Source organism: Schistocerca americana, chromosome 7 (genome assembly GCF_021461395.2).
Source record: "Schistocerca americana isolate TAMUIC-IGC-003095 chromosome 7, iqSchAmer2.1, whole genome shotgun sequence".
NCBI lineage: Eukaryota > Metazoa > Arthropoda > Insecta > Orthoptera > Acrididae > Schistocerca > Schistocerca americana.
Genome location: NC_060125.1, coordinates 198,852,666 through 198,866,130, shown reverse-complemented (window position 1 = coordinate 198,866,130; position 13,465 = coordinate 198,852,666).

Below are 13,465 nucleotides of genomic sequence, written 5' to 3'. Positions count from 1 at the left end.
TCAACTACCCTGGCCAGCAAGATCTCCGGATCTGTCCCCCATTGAGCATGTTTGGCACTGGATGAAGCGTCGTCTCACGCGGTCTGCACGTCCAGCACGAACGCTGGTCCAACTGAGGCGCCAGGTGGAAATGGCATGGCAAGCCGTTCCACAGGACTACATCCAGCATCTCTACGATCGTCTCCATGGGAGAATAGCAGCCTGCATTGCTGCGAAAGGTGGATATACACTGTACTAGTGCCGACATTGTGCATGCTCTGTTGCCTGTGTCTACGTGCCTGTGGTTCTGTCAGTGTGATCATGTGATGTATCTGACCCCAGGAATGTGTCAATAAAGTTTCCCCTTCCAGGGACAATGAATTCACGGTGTTCTTATTTCAATTTCCAGGAGTGTATGAACAATACTCAAGACTCGGCGAACAAGCGCCTTATAAGCCACTTCTTTCGTGGATGAGCTACATTTCTTTAAGATTCTTCCGATGTATCTGGGCCTGGTGTCTGCTTTTCGCACTGTTTGTTTTATGTGGTCATTCAGCGTAAGCAAGCTCTGGATACTTACGCCTAGATATTATCGGGCATACGCTGTCTCCAGCTGTTTGTCATCAATAGCGTAGCTGTAAAGCAGTGGATTTCTTTTCCTATGTATACGCAATATTTTACATTTATTTACGTCTAGGGTCAACTGCCAGAGCCTGCACCATTCATCAGTTCTCTGCAGGTCGTTGAGCAGATTCTTAAGATCTCTTGTTGTTACTACTGTGGTATAGACAACTCCATCATCTGCGAATAGCCTTAATGATCCTCCGACGTTTTCTACTAGATCATTTATATATGGTGTCGACAGCAGCTGTCCTATCACACTTCCCTGTGTTACTTCGGATATTTACTTTACATCTGTCGATTTAATTCCGTTAAGAGCGACGTGTTCAGTTCTACCTGCAAGAAAGTCTTGAATCCAATCGGAAGTCGGCTCCGATACTCCGTAAAATTTTTTCATTAAACGGCAATACGGAACGGTGTGAGATGCTTTACTGATATCAAGGAACACGACATCAACCTGAACCCCATTGCGTTTTGGAAAACTATGAATAGAAATAGTTTATTTCTCAGTTCAGTTTATTGCTTTACTTCCTTATAAGGTATCTCATCAGGAAAAGTCAGCCACTATTTCTGAAGCTATGTCTACATTCAACATTAGCTACATTACTGGCCATTAAAATTGCTACACCAAGAAGAAATGCAGATGATGAACGGGTATTCATTGGACAAATATATTATACTAGAACTGACATGTGATTACATTTTCACGCAATTTGGGAGCATAGATCCTGAGAAATCAGTACCCAGAACAACCACCTCTGGCCGTAATAACGGCCTTGATACTCCTGGGCATTGAGTCAAACAGAGCTTGGATGGCATGTACAGGTACAGATGCCCATGCAGCTTCAACACGATACGACAGCTCATCAAGAGTACTGACTGGCGTACTGTGACAAGCCATTTGCTTGGCCACCATTGACCAGACGGTTTCATTTGGTGAGAGATCTGGAGAATGTACTACCCAGGGCAGCAGTCGAAAATTTTCTGTATTTAGAAAGGCCCGTACATGACCTACAACTCTTGTCATGCATTATCCTTCTGAAATTTAGTGTTTCGCAGGGATCGGCTCAAATTGCTCTGAGCACTATGGGACATAACTTCTAAGGTTATCAGTCCCCTAGAACTACTTAAACCTAACTAACCAAAGGACATCATGCACATCCATGCCCGAGGCAAGATTCGAACCTGCGACCGTAGCGGTCGCGCGGTTCCAGACTGTAGCGCGTATAACCGCTCGGCCACTCCGGTCGGCGCAGGGATCGCATGAAGGGTGGAGCCACCGGTCGTAACACTTCTGAAATGTAACGTCCTCTGTTCAAAGTGCCGTCAATGCGAACAAGAGGTGACCGAGACGTGTAACCAATAGCATCACCTGGGTGATACGCCAGTATGGGGATGACGAATACACGCTTCCAGTGTGCGTTCACCGCGATGTCCCCAAATACGGATGCGACCATCATGATGCTGTAAACAGAACCTGGAATCATCCGAAAAATTAGGTTTTGCCATTCGTGCACCCAGGTTCATCGTTGAGTACACCATCGCAGCCGCTCCGGTCTGTGATGCAGCGTCCAGGGTAACCGCAGCCATGGTCTCCGAGCTGATAGTCCATGCTGCTGAAACCGTCGCCGAACTGTTCGTGCAGATGGTTGTTGTCTTGCAAACGTCCCCATCTGTTGACTCAGGGATCGAGATGTGGCTGAACAATCCGTTACAGCAATGCGGATAAGATGCCTGTCATCTTGACCGTTAGTGATACGAGGCCGTTGGGATCCAGCACGTCGTTCCGTATTACCCTCCTGAACCCACCGATTCCATATTCTGCTATCAGTCATTGGATCTCGATGAACGCGAGCAGCAATGTCGCGATACGATAAACCGCAATAGCGATAGGCTACAATCCGACCTTTATCAAAGTCGGAAACGTGATGGTATGCATTTCTCCTCCTTACACGAGGCATCACAACAACTTTTCACCAGCCAACGCCGGTCAACTGTTGTTTGTGTATGAGAAATCAGTTGGAAACTTTCCTCATGTCAGCATGTTGTAGGTGTCGCCACCGGCCCCAGCATTGTGTGAATGCTCTGTAAAGCTAATCATTTGCATATCACAGCATCTTCTTCCTGTCGGTTAAATTTCGCGTCTGTAGCACTCATCTTCGTGTTGTAGCAATTTTAATGGCCAGTAGTCTATATACATAAATGAAAGTAAGATTCTTTATAAAATAGTTTCATGCAAATACTACAATTTTTTATTTTAAGTTCTTTTTCTCTTTTTAATACACACGACCTCGTCAAAAAGTTACGTGTATCAAATCTCACTCAACGAAGGTGCAATACAATATTAGTTTGAATAACAGAATTTGCTAGTTAGACGCATGACAGAAAGATATGACATTGAACATCTATAGGAGCGGCTGCCGCCTTCTGTAGTTGGAAGCATATTGCATGTAACCTAGTTTCCGCGGTTCCATTTCTCGCCACTGGAGCGCCTGCTTGAAATTCAGATGAGAAACAACAAGAACTTGGAGAAACGAAAGCACGCCCGGGCTGGAATGCGAGCTCACCCTTGGTTTCTCCTGGCACATATTCTCCTGTCACAAGCATGTGGGAACGAACTCACGAGTATGCTTGCAGGAACAATTCGTGCCGGTGAGGTTTTTGCGAATTCTCTTTGTTTAGTAGCTGGAAGGATGATGAAGTAGACAGTTCACCATATGCATAAATTGTCCATCCGCAAAGAAATAAGCCGCGCAGGGCAGCCACGGCGGCCGAGGCGCCGTCGGAGGTCCGAGTCCTCCCTTGGGCATGGATGTGTGTGTTGTTCTTAGCGTAATTTAGTCTAAGAATAAGTACTGTGTAAGCATAGGCACCGATGACCTCAACAGTTTGGTCCCGCTGGAACTTACCACCACCACCTCATCTTCAGACATTTATTATGAGTAGATGTTTAATAAGATGCTAGTCGTAACAGAAATGTGTCTACGAAACAATAATTGTTAGCAGAATGAGATTTTCACTCTGCAGCGGAGTGTGCGCTGATATGAAACTTCCTAGCAGATTAAAACTGTGTGCCCGACCGAGACTCGAACTCGGGTAAGTTTGGAAGGTAGGAGACGAGATACTGGCAGAAGTAAAGCTGTGAGTACCGGGCGTGAGTCGTGCTTCGGTAGCTCAGATGGTAGAGCACTTGCCCGCGAAAGGCAAAGGTCCAGAGTTCGAGTCTCGGTCGGGCACACAGTTTTAATCTGCCAGGAAGTTTAAATAATTGTTAGCTTTATCCCAAATCTTGTGATATTATTGACAGAGATTCTTGTGGGATGTTGGTGTTACCCGTCCGGCATTTTTGACGTTGTTAACACCTGATGAATGCAGTATCAGCTTTATGTTGCTGGTGTGGTCTTCAATCCGAAGGCTTGTTTGATGCAGCTCACCATGCTGCTCTGTCCTATGCTACCCTCCTCGGAATAACGGCTGCAACCTACATCCGTTTGAACCGGCTTGCTGTATTCGCCTCTAGGCCTCCCTCTACAAATTTTACTTTACACTTCCTTTCAGGAATTAACCGACGACTCGTCGATTTCTTAGAATGTGTCTTATCAACCAGTCCCTTCTTTTAGTTAAGTTATGTCTTAAATTTCATTTATAGTATTTCCTCATCATTGCGCGGTCTACTCACTGAATCATCAACATTCTTCTGTAGTAACATATTTCAAAGACTGCTATTCGTTTTTTGTCCGAACTGCTTTATTATCCCTCTGCAGTTTTCATTGCATTAAGTACCTCAAAAAATGGCATTTATTAGCTAAATACCGTTCCGCCTAGATAAGAGAAATTGATCTCTCACAGTATTTATGTGTTTTATAATCGTCACTCGTTGGAAATATATGTTGTAGATGCTTTATCTTTTATTATTTTATTTCAGTTTGTGCGTTTATAACGTTCATTATGTACTCTCTTACGACTTTATATACTATACACCTCAGCATATAAAAGGAAATACCCCGACTGAATGACATGCTAACTGACTCACCGTCCCCCATTCCAAACCGCCAAGGATAGAAACTTGAAATTTAGAGGCTTTATTCAGTACATTGTAAGCAAGATCAAGAATGAATTTTTCGAAAGTACGCCCCTTAGGGGTTGTAATAAGGGAGGATAGATTTTTTCAAAATATGTCTCTATTAAGGCAATCTGGACTCTATAACTACGACAATTGCTACTTGATTTCTCAGACAGGAATAACCAAGCACGTATTTCAGCATACTTGAAAATTTAATCCCTGCGGCTTGAGTGAAAGTTATTGAAAAGTAAATCATTAATAAAAAAAAAAACTACTACAGCAGTTTCAAAGCTACACGCATGAAAACTGGTATTTGACTTCTCGATTAGAAAACAAAACTTGTTTCAATGTTTTTGGGAAATTCAACCCCAAAAGGGTTGAAATAGGGATGATGTTTTCTTATGAAAATATTTTGTTACAGTAAAACGTTTTGGAGCTAAATATATGAAAACTGCCTTTTGACTTCGAAACAGAAAATACAACTGTACAGACCATGCAGTCCATGCGAGCAAATCAGGAGTTGCTCTGCGAGTTACAGATAAGAGCGACACATTTCTTGTATGTTAATTACTCCGTTTGTAGTGGCGGATATTACTAAATGGCGTCCAGAGATACAAAAAAGCGTCCTTCTCCCAATGATGAATAATAACGGTATTCTCTGGAATCGTCAACCTCTCCAGAAAGAGAGTGACAAAAGAATACACGCAGGGAAAAAAATCATTGTCCTATTTACTATGGGTGATAATGTGCATATAATGTTACACACAGATATGAAATCTTAGTACACTATATGCAGTACTTGAGACATTGCACTGCTTATTGTACATGTTTACCTTCTGCACAAGGCTACAATCCAGACAAATACCTTCAGAAAAAATTTCTTGTCAGTTAAATTTACTTGGATGTTCACAAATTATTCGTCTTCAGAAACGCTTTTCTTGAACTTACGAGTCTACATTTTATATCTGCTCTACTTCGGCGATCGTCAGGTATTTTAATACACAAATAGCAAAACGTATCTACTAGTTTAAGTTTCTTGTTTCCTGATCTAGTTTCTTCTCATCGCTTGATTTCATTCACATATTCCTTCACTTCCGTTATGCGTTTGTTGGTGTTCATCTTATATCTTACTTTCAAGATTCTGTCCATTTCATTTAATAGCTCTGGCAAGTCCTGTCTCGGACAGAATTAGAATGTCATCGAGAAACCTCAAAGATATTAAAATGTTAAATATCTTTTAGATTAATACAATACAGGAGACGCAAAATAAAAATTTAATTTACTTTATTTTTTATTGTTTTGTGTATTCGCCGAAGCTGCTGACGAACAACGTGTGCAGACTGCCGAACGTGACATATTCAAATAAGCCAGATAGGCTTTTCTCGCCATGAATACCGAGGGAATTGCTCTCCACGAACAATTGGAGTTAGAGGAAGGATTGATGTAAGGTCCTGGAATTGCTGACTGATCGTCAGTAACAAAACACTTTTCCTGACGGAATTTTGGTCAATATTTGCTAAAAGATAATTTTTGGTCTGCCATATTGGATTAGTCATTTTGAATTTTGAAACTCTAACATCACATTTCTGTTCAGCGACATCAAAAATATATATTAACATTCAGTTTTTATGCAAATTGAACTAATAATATATATGTTTAAACAATACATAATACATATCTTTAAACAAGTTTTTCTCGAGAAACGCTTTGTTGAACCTGCGTGCAGTATAAAATAAAAACGGTTCAAACTATTAACTTCTATCTTTGACCTCGGAGAGGTAAACACTTTCTTCGGAGCTGGTGGTGGTGGTGGTTGTTGGGATGTTTAAGGGGGACTAAACAGCGAAGGTCATCAGCCCCCATCTTCGGAGCTTATATGTACAATATATAAAAGTAATTCATTTTAACAAGTTTTTGTGAAGCCATATTGGAGTGAACGAAATACCGAAAAATTGAACTCAAAGTTCCCATCGGCATCATATTGTTAAATGTAAGGTTATTTCGTTCAGGATAGATATCTATTTTTGATTTCAAATAACTCCTTACGGTCTACACTGCAATGCAATCTGTGTACTTCAAACCTGTAGGCCCTTGATCAAATCATAATTACGGGCGCTATTTTGTTTCCTGTATTGGAAATCTAAAATGAAATACACCGTATGATGAGTCATAATCCCCAAACAGATCCTTTGTATGTCTTTTCGTTGTCTAAAAAATTTCCAAACTCTGCCTATTTTTTGCTCATATGAATAAGAACGTGGCCCTGCGTCGGGGCGGAGTTGGCGGGACTTGTTTTGCGATTTATTTTATGTCCAGCTACCTCAGTATAGCGTCCATTCACTATCCGTTGCTGTGCATTCGTAATTAATATGTAGACGATGAGAAAAGCAGTGTTGAAAAAAAAGAAAACACCGTCCATACTTATGATTACAAATTGCGCGTAACTCAAGTAACAAGATAAACCTGTAAATCTCTATGAATAATGGGGAAAGTGGGTGCTCCCTGCCTTCATTGTAAATGTTTGTTTGTAGATACTGATGTTTTATTACGGTCCTTTTCATTTATTGTGTCACCAAGCCCACATTTACGTTGGCGGTACATCTACTTCTAGTTCGTGCAGCTTATATCACACGTAAGATAGCCAGAAATTTGCTAAGTGCAACCCGAAATATTACGAAGTTCACTCAGGCAATACTCTGTTACAAAACGAGTTCACATTCGGTCCTTTTCAGTGGATTCTTCGAAAGAAGATGCTCGCCAAAGTGTTCTGTATATGCATACGGAACACGCCACGCAGAATATTCACAGAGGCCAATAGCTTCACACGTGTTTTATTCTGCAACCAACATTCCAAAAACTCTCAAAACATCACTGAAATGTTCTTAATCTCATCTGCTAGCACGGCGACATAAACAGAGCGCGATTTAACCATCATCTCTTCAGCTTAGAGATAATTTTTTGGGACACATTTAACATAAAATTCTCGTCCGACCGCGAGTTCACGACTGACTGAATGCCGTCGCTCACATGGCATATAATTCATTCAATTACGCGGGAAAGACTTTTCTTTCATTGGTTGATCAAAATGATCATCCAATCAGATTAACCTTTCATGGTCAATTTCGGGCGCAAACCGCTTTACTCCAGTCAGCATTCACAGATGCATCTACGTCATTTCATATTGCAACATTGCACAAAATTTTCCACAAAACCAAACGAAACGAAAATCAAAAGACAACTATGCTTGAAATATACTTTATAACTAAGTATCCTCTTACTAACTTTCTAGGTGCCTTATTACAAAAGCAAATGCCTCTAGACATACGTCATCCACCAGTTAGGGAGATTCACCATTTTCAGGACATCCTGGTTACGTAACACTTGCTAATTACGGTTTGTATACCGCATTATAGAATTGAAATTTGATGTATGTCCCCACATACACACTCACATTCACTCTCATATATTCCCACCCTAACACAAAATATAAAGATCAACTCTTAAACTATTATTTTCCTTATGAAATCAAAACTATTAGAAGTTTAGAATTAAAATTCCTTAAAAATAACTTGTGCGTAGTGAGAGTGCTGTTAGTAGTTTCAAAAACTTAAACTGTCGTGATTCCTGTCTGAATTTACTTTACTAAGAGTCGGTTAAGTACTTTTTAATGGATTTTTTTATATTTTGAAAACTATTAAAGGTATCCGTATGAAAATTTTACACACTGTTCTTCTAAATTATAAAAGTTCCTACACCAAATTTGAAAACAAACAGATCATATTTATCATAGTTATTCAGTTTCTTAGATGAGATGAATAAGTGATCTTAGTACGCTCGACACAGAGCCATTCTCACGGTCCGCACACCGCAACAGATGGCATTATGATACCAGCAGCCGACTTCACAACGGCCGGGGCTGGAGGCTTCATTGCCAGCTTCCAGTACAGATTGACATAACGGTATAAAACTTACTGCAAAACTCTGCAGCCATGCAAATAGCTGCGACGTTACAGCATTAAATGGAAACAGTGAGGTTTCAAAAAACTGTTCCACAAACGAAAAGAAAATGTACTGGTGCCGTCGAGGAAAGCACAAAAGTGCTACTACGCTGTAAATTTACGGTACACGAAAGAGTTAATTTTTCACATATTTGTTAAAACGTTGTTCAGAGATGACAATTATTTCCTTTATATGCATCCCGTAACACATTCTTGAATGAACGTGTCACTCTTTGTTTACATCACTCTGAAAAGAATATATCTCTGTGGCACATAGTTTGCTTAAAATCAGTCTTTAGGATGTAAGGCTTAAAACAATGGACATGGTACATGAGTAGGCAGGAACGTGCATCTTAAGCATATCGCCTTGCAGTGTATACTCGGTTCCTCATATTGCATTCAGATACATTTTTTTTTGGAAGCTTTGTAAAGGTTCAGCAAGATACATTATAAGTGACCAAACAATTGGGTCTATTCCATTATATTTTTACGACATTCACTTTTATTCTTTCAATTTCAGAAAGTAATATCTTCTTCTTATGGATGCGTGTCCTCTTACTCATCGCCCTAGCATCTTGCCGGAGAGCATGGGACAACCATCCGAAAAAATCGACAGCACACCATCTGACATCGTTGTTTCATTGGGATATATAGCTTGTGGTACACATTCGGTATCATGTAGATAGGAATTTGTAACGTGCCAAAATTCTGTGGTAGACATTACAGGCAAACATGTCGACAGAACTGATTACGGGGATAATTTACAGACCGATGTAGGAATAAATAAATGATGTCGTTGTAAAGCATTTTCTTATGTCTATACATTGCTGTACATGTATTTCTGTAGAAAACGCGAGGGGTGCAAAGGACGCCGTTAATTCAGTGGTTGCGAATGTTCCAACCAAGAAGCATCCCAAGCTGCAATGATATTATTGAAAGCTTCAGCTGGCCGCAATCTGAAGTCACGACGGGACATCACGACAATTTGAAATTGTTAAAAGTGCTAATGACGCTGTTCGTGTATGCGTTCTAATTGGTTGCTCAATGGTTTTGATGGATTGAATAGCGAGCAGAGCGCTGAGTGAGGAATGGCCTTGATCAGGTCGGAGATACCTTATGTGACCTTGGATGAACTCGAAATCAGTGGTGCGTGCCAGCGATGGTGATGAACGTTCATCCAAAGTCGTGGTCGTAGAAATACTGTGTGCTAATTTTTCGAAGATTAGTATGGGTTCCAGATATGAAGTTGTCTTGGGAAACTGCGATATTAAGACGGCAATAAACCGTAGGACAGATCTACACATCCCATTCTTGTTTAAAAGTGCGTCAATAAATAATTGAACCCTTAGGAGTTTCGTCGTGAATTTTGTGGTTTTGAATTGGTGGAATTATTTAATCTTAGTGGGGTCCGACTAGTGTTCTGATATTCTGGAATAGACGTCTGGCCCAGAATCCTCTTACGGTGAAGATTTGTGCCTGATTATACTGCAGGGTTTGATTGTATGGAAGCTGCAGTGAGTGTGTAGTGACCAGTCATTTGCGTATTATAGTGAAGGCCTACATCATTCTTAACGATTGTGGGCCCATTGATTTATGGTGGATTATAACTGGCCTCACTGCGTAACTGCTAGAGCTGCATGTGGGAAATTAGGGGGAGTGATACGGCATCGAATGAGGATGTTCTCCACAGGATCGGTGAGGAAATGAATACCGAAAAAAAGAACGAACAGAATGATAGGATATCTGTTAAGGTATGAGGGAATAGCTTACGTGGTACTAGATGGAGCTATAGAGGATAAAACTGTTGAGGAAGACACAGATTGGAATAAATCCAGCAAATAATCGAGGATGCAGGTTGTAATTGTTGCTCTGAGATGAAAAGGTTGGCACAGGAGAGGAATTGGCAATGGGCCGCATCAAACCAGTCAGAAGACTAATTACTCGAAACAAAATAAACAGGATAACAATTGGCACAAAATTGTGTAAAGATCCTCACCTGATTTCATTACGCTATTGGGCGTAGTATAGGAACAATTAAATCGATCAGCGAACAGTGTCATTAATTACTTAAGGGAATAATCTCTGGAGAATGTTCTAGGTGTTGAACAGTTCACTGGCCCACGGCTGAAAGGGCTGAGATATATTCCAACGAATGTAAAATTTAGGATCATTGTTCTTTTGTGATTATTTAGTGTTTGGCTAGTTCTTTTGGGGCACACGGTCTCTCCTACACGTTGTGATTGGTTTTTCTGCATCTACACGGGTACTCTGCAAATTACAGTTAAGTGCCTGCCCCCTTTGAGAAATAAAAAACCAGTAGCTTCTAAAAAATAAAAGCTAATATTTCCGATTTCTTCATGTTGCCTCGAAAATTAGTAAAAAAATTATATCACAGTCTATTGGGAATATCCATGGGAGCAGTAGAAGAAGAACAGAAAAGATCAAGGAAAGAGAGATTGTCAAATGTACATGAGTAGTCAAGGAATAATGTAGCTCTCGTCACAACAATTGTTGTTCTGAATCTCAGTATTCTGATCAGAAATAAGAAGATCACGCTAAATTTGTCACGTACTAACAATCTTTAAGATTTTGGAAGTGGACTCACTGAATGCAACACCGCTTCAGATACTTTGTGACAATAAAGTTGTTGCGAGCGTTTAGGAATAATCCGCACCGGGAAGGAGGGACATACTTTACATTTTAATAAAAAAATTAACTCATTTTGTTTGTAGAACTTCATTTTGAGCATAGCAATACAAAGCTTTATATATTTTATAAGTTATTTCAGGAGGTGGCGACTACTAACGACAAATTGCAATGTGACAGGGCATACCTCTGTGTACTATTACATTGTCTTGATGACAGGAATGTTGGACGATAGCATTGCCAGTATTATGGAGGGTCATAGTTTCCTTCATGTATCTCATTACGATGCACATAAAACAAGTCACAAAGTAGACGTCAGTTTGATACAATATGGTTAATATGCTGGTCTCTATAACCTCTATGGGGACTTAATTGACTACCGTTGTTTACATACAAGAAAAACTAGAGGTGGGAAAGCAATAAGAAACAAGAAATTCAGTCAATATAAACCACTTTAAAATGTAATTTAAACTTCTAAAGATTGCAGAGGGACGGAAATGTTTCGACAAGGCATGTACAGCTAGTGAAAAGACAAATCCGCGTACTACGTTTCTTGATCTTAAATATTAGCTAGCATATTGAGAGCGGTCATCGACACATCAGCGTTATTTCCATGTCACTTTATCGCTTATAACTCATATTTGAGTTAACAGCTCGCTTTTGGCAGTCATTTTTCTGCTTCACGATTGACACCGGCTGCATAAACACTGCACGACCACCCTATGCAGTACACTGTGTTTATCATGCACGTTTTCGGAATTAAACCTCTCTGCGTACAGCGGAAACGTGTGTACAAGTTATATGTTCAGTGACTCGTTCCGTCGCATTCTAGAGGGTTCATACAGTATATTCACCATCATCTGTGTGCTATGAATGAATCTTCAATCACAAACCTCACACGCCGAACCAGGTCCTTCACCGTAAGATAAGCTTCGCGCTGTTCACATTGTTCAAATGGCACTAAGCACTGTGGGACGTAACATCTAAGGTCATCAGTCCTCTATACTTAGAACTAGTTAAACCTAACTAACCTAAGGACACCACACACATCCATGCCCCAAGCAGGATTCGAACCTTCGACTGCAGCAGCAGCGCGGTTCCGGACTGAAGCCCCTAGAACAGCTCGGCCACAGCTACCGGCTTTCGCGCTATTTACACCGGCAAAGCAACTGATACTCTCACAAGCACGTCTGTATGACGAGAGACGGAGCGTACACTTTGAAGATAAACATCACGGCCACCAACATACATTTATCGAAAGAAAAGTTCCATCCGTAAGGGAAAGCATAATAAGTCCCTCATTCACCTGTCTAAGATTTGTCATAGTTGTGGCTACTCCAACATCAGTAAAAGTAGCAAGAAGGAAGGAGACTCTTCGGTCAATGGGGACGGCTACATGCCACGGGAGTATCATTAGTTGAGCCAATTAGCCCTGAACGATAGTTGTATGTGCACGGTTTCTTCTCTGTATCGTGGTGTCAGTAATAAAGTGCACAGTTATATCCTCCTGTTGCTGCGAGAATTCCTACCTGGAGCTTGCCGGAGTGACCGTACGGTTCTAGGCGCTACAGTCTGGAGCCGAGCTACCGCTACGGTCGTAGGTTCGAATCCTGTCTCGGGCATGGATGTGTGTGATGTCCTTAGGTTAGTTAGGTTTAACTAGTTCTAAGCTCTAGGCGACTGATGACCTCAGAAGTTAAGTCGCATAGTGTTCAGAGCCATTTGAACCATTTGAACCTACCTGGATCCACTGTGTAGAACATCAACAGCTACTTTCCTCACTCGGTGTACGCTGCCTGATCATTCACTTCCCGACAACTGAGCCATTACCCAATTTCAGTGGTAGTGAACTAGAGGTAGAAGAATGTGACTTCCACGGTGCTTCACTTAGTGCATGTGTGGCCGCAACAGAAACGGTGTTTCTGAAACAGGACAGGGAATTAACAGAACTGTTTAAGCATGTTAGTCGTGATGGGATGGAGATAATCGAATAATTAACATAGCAATGCAAGGAGATTGAGGGGACAAGAGAGGAGCTGGAGAGGCAAGATGTGCATTTGATTCACATAGAGTTAGAGCGCAAACAGATACAGATCATGCATCAACAGTTAGTTACCTGTGCGCTTAAACAGGAAATATGTGAAAGGCACGTTAATGG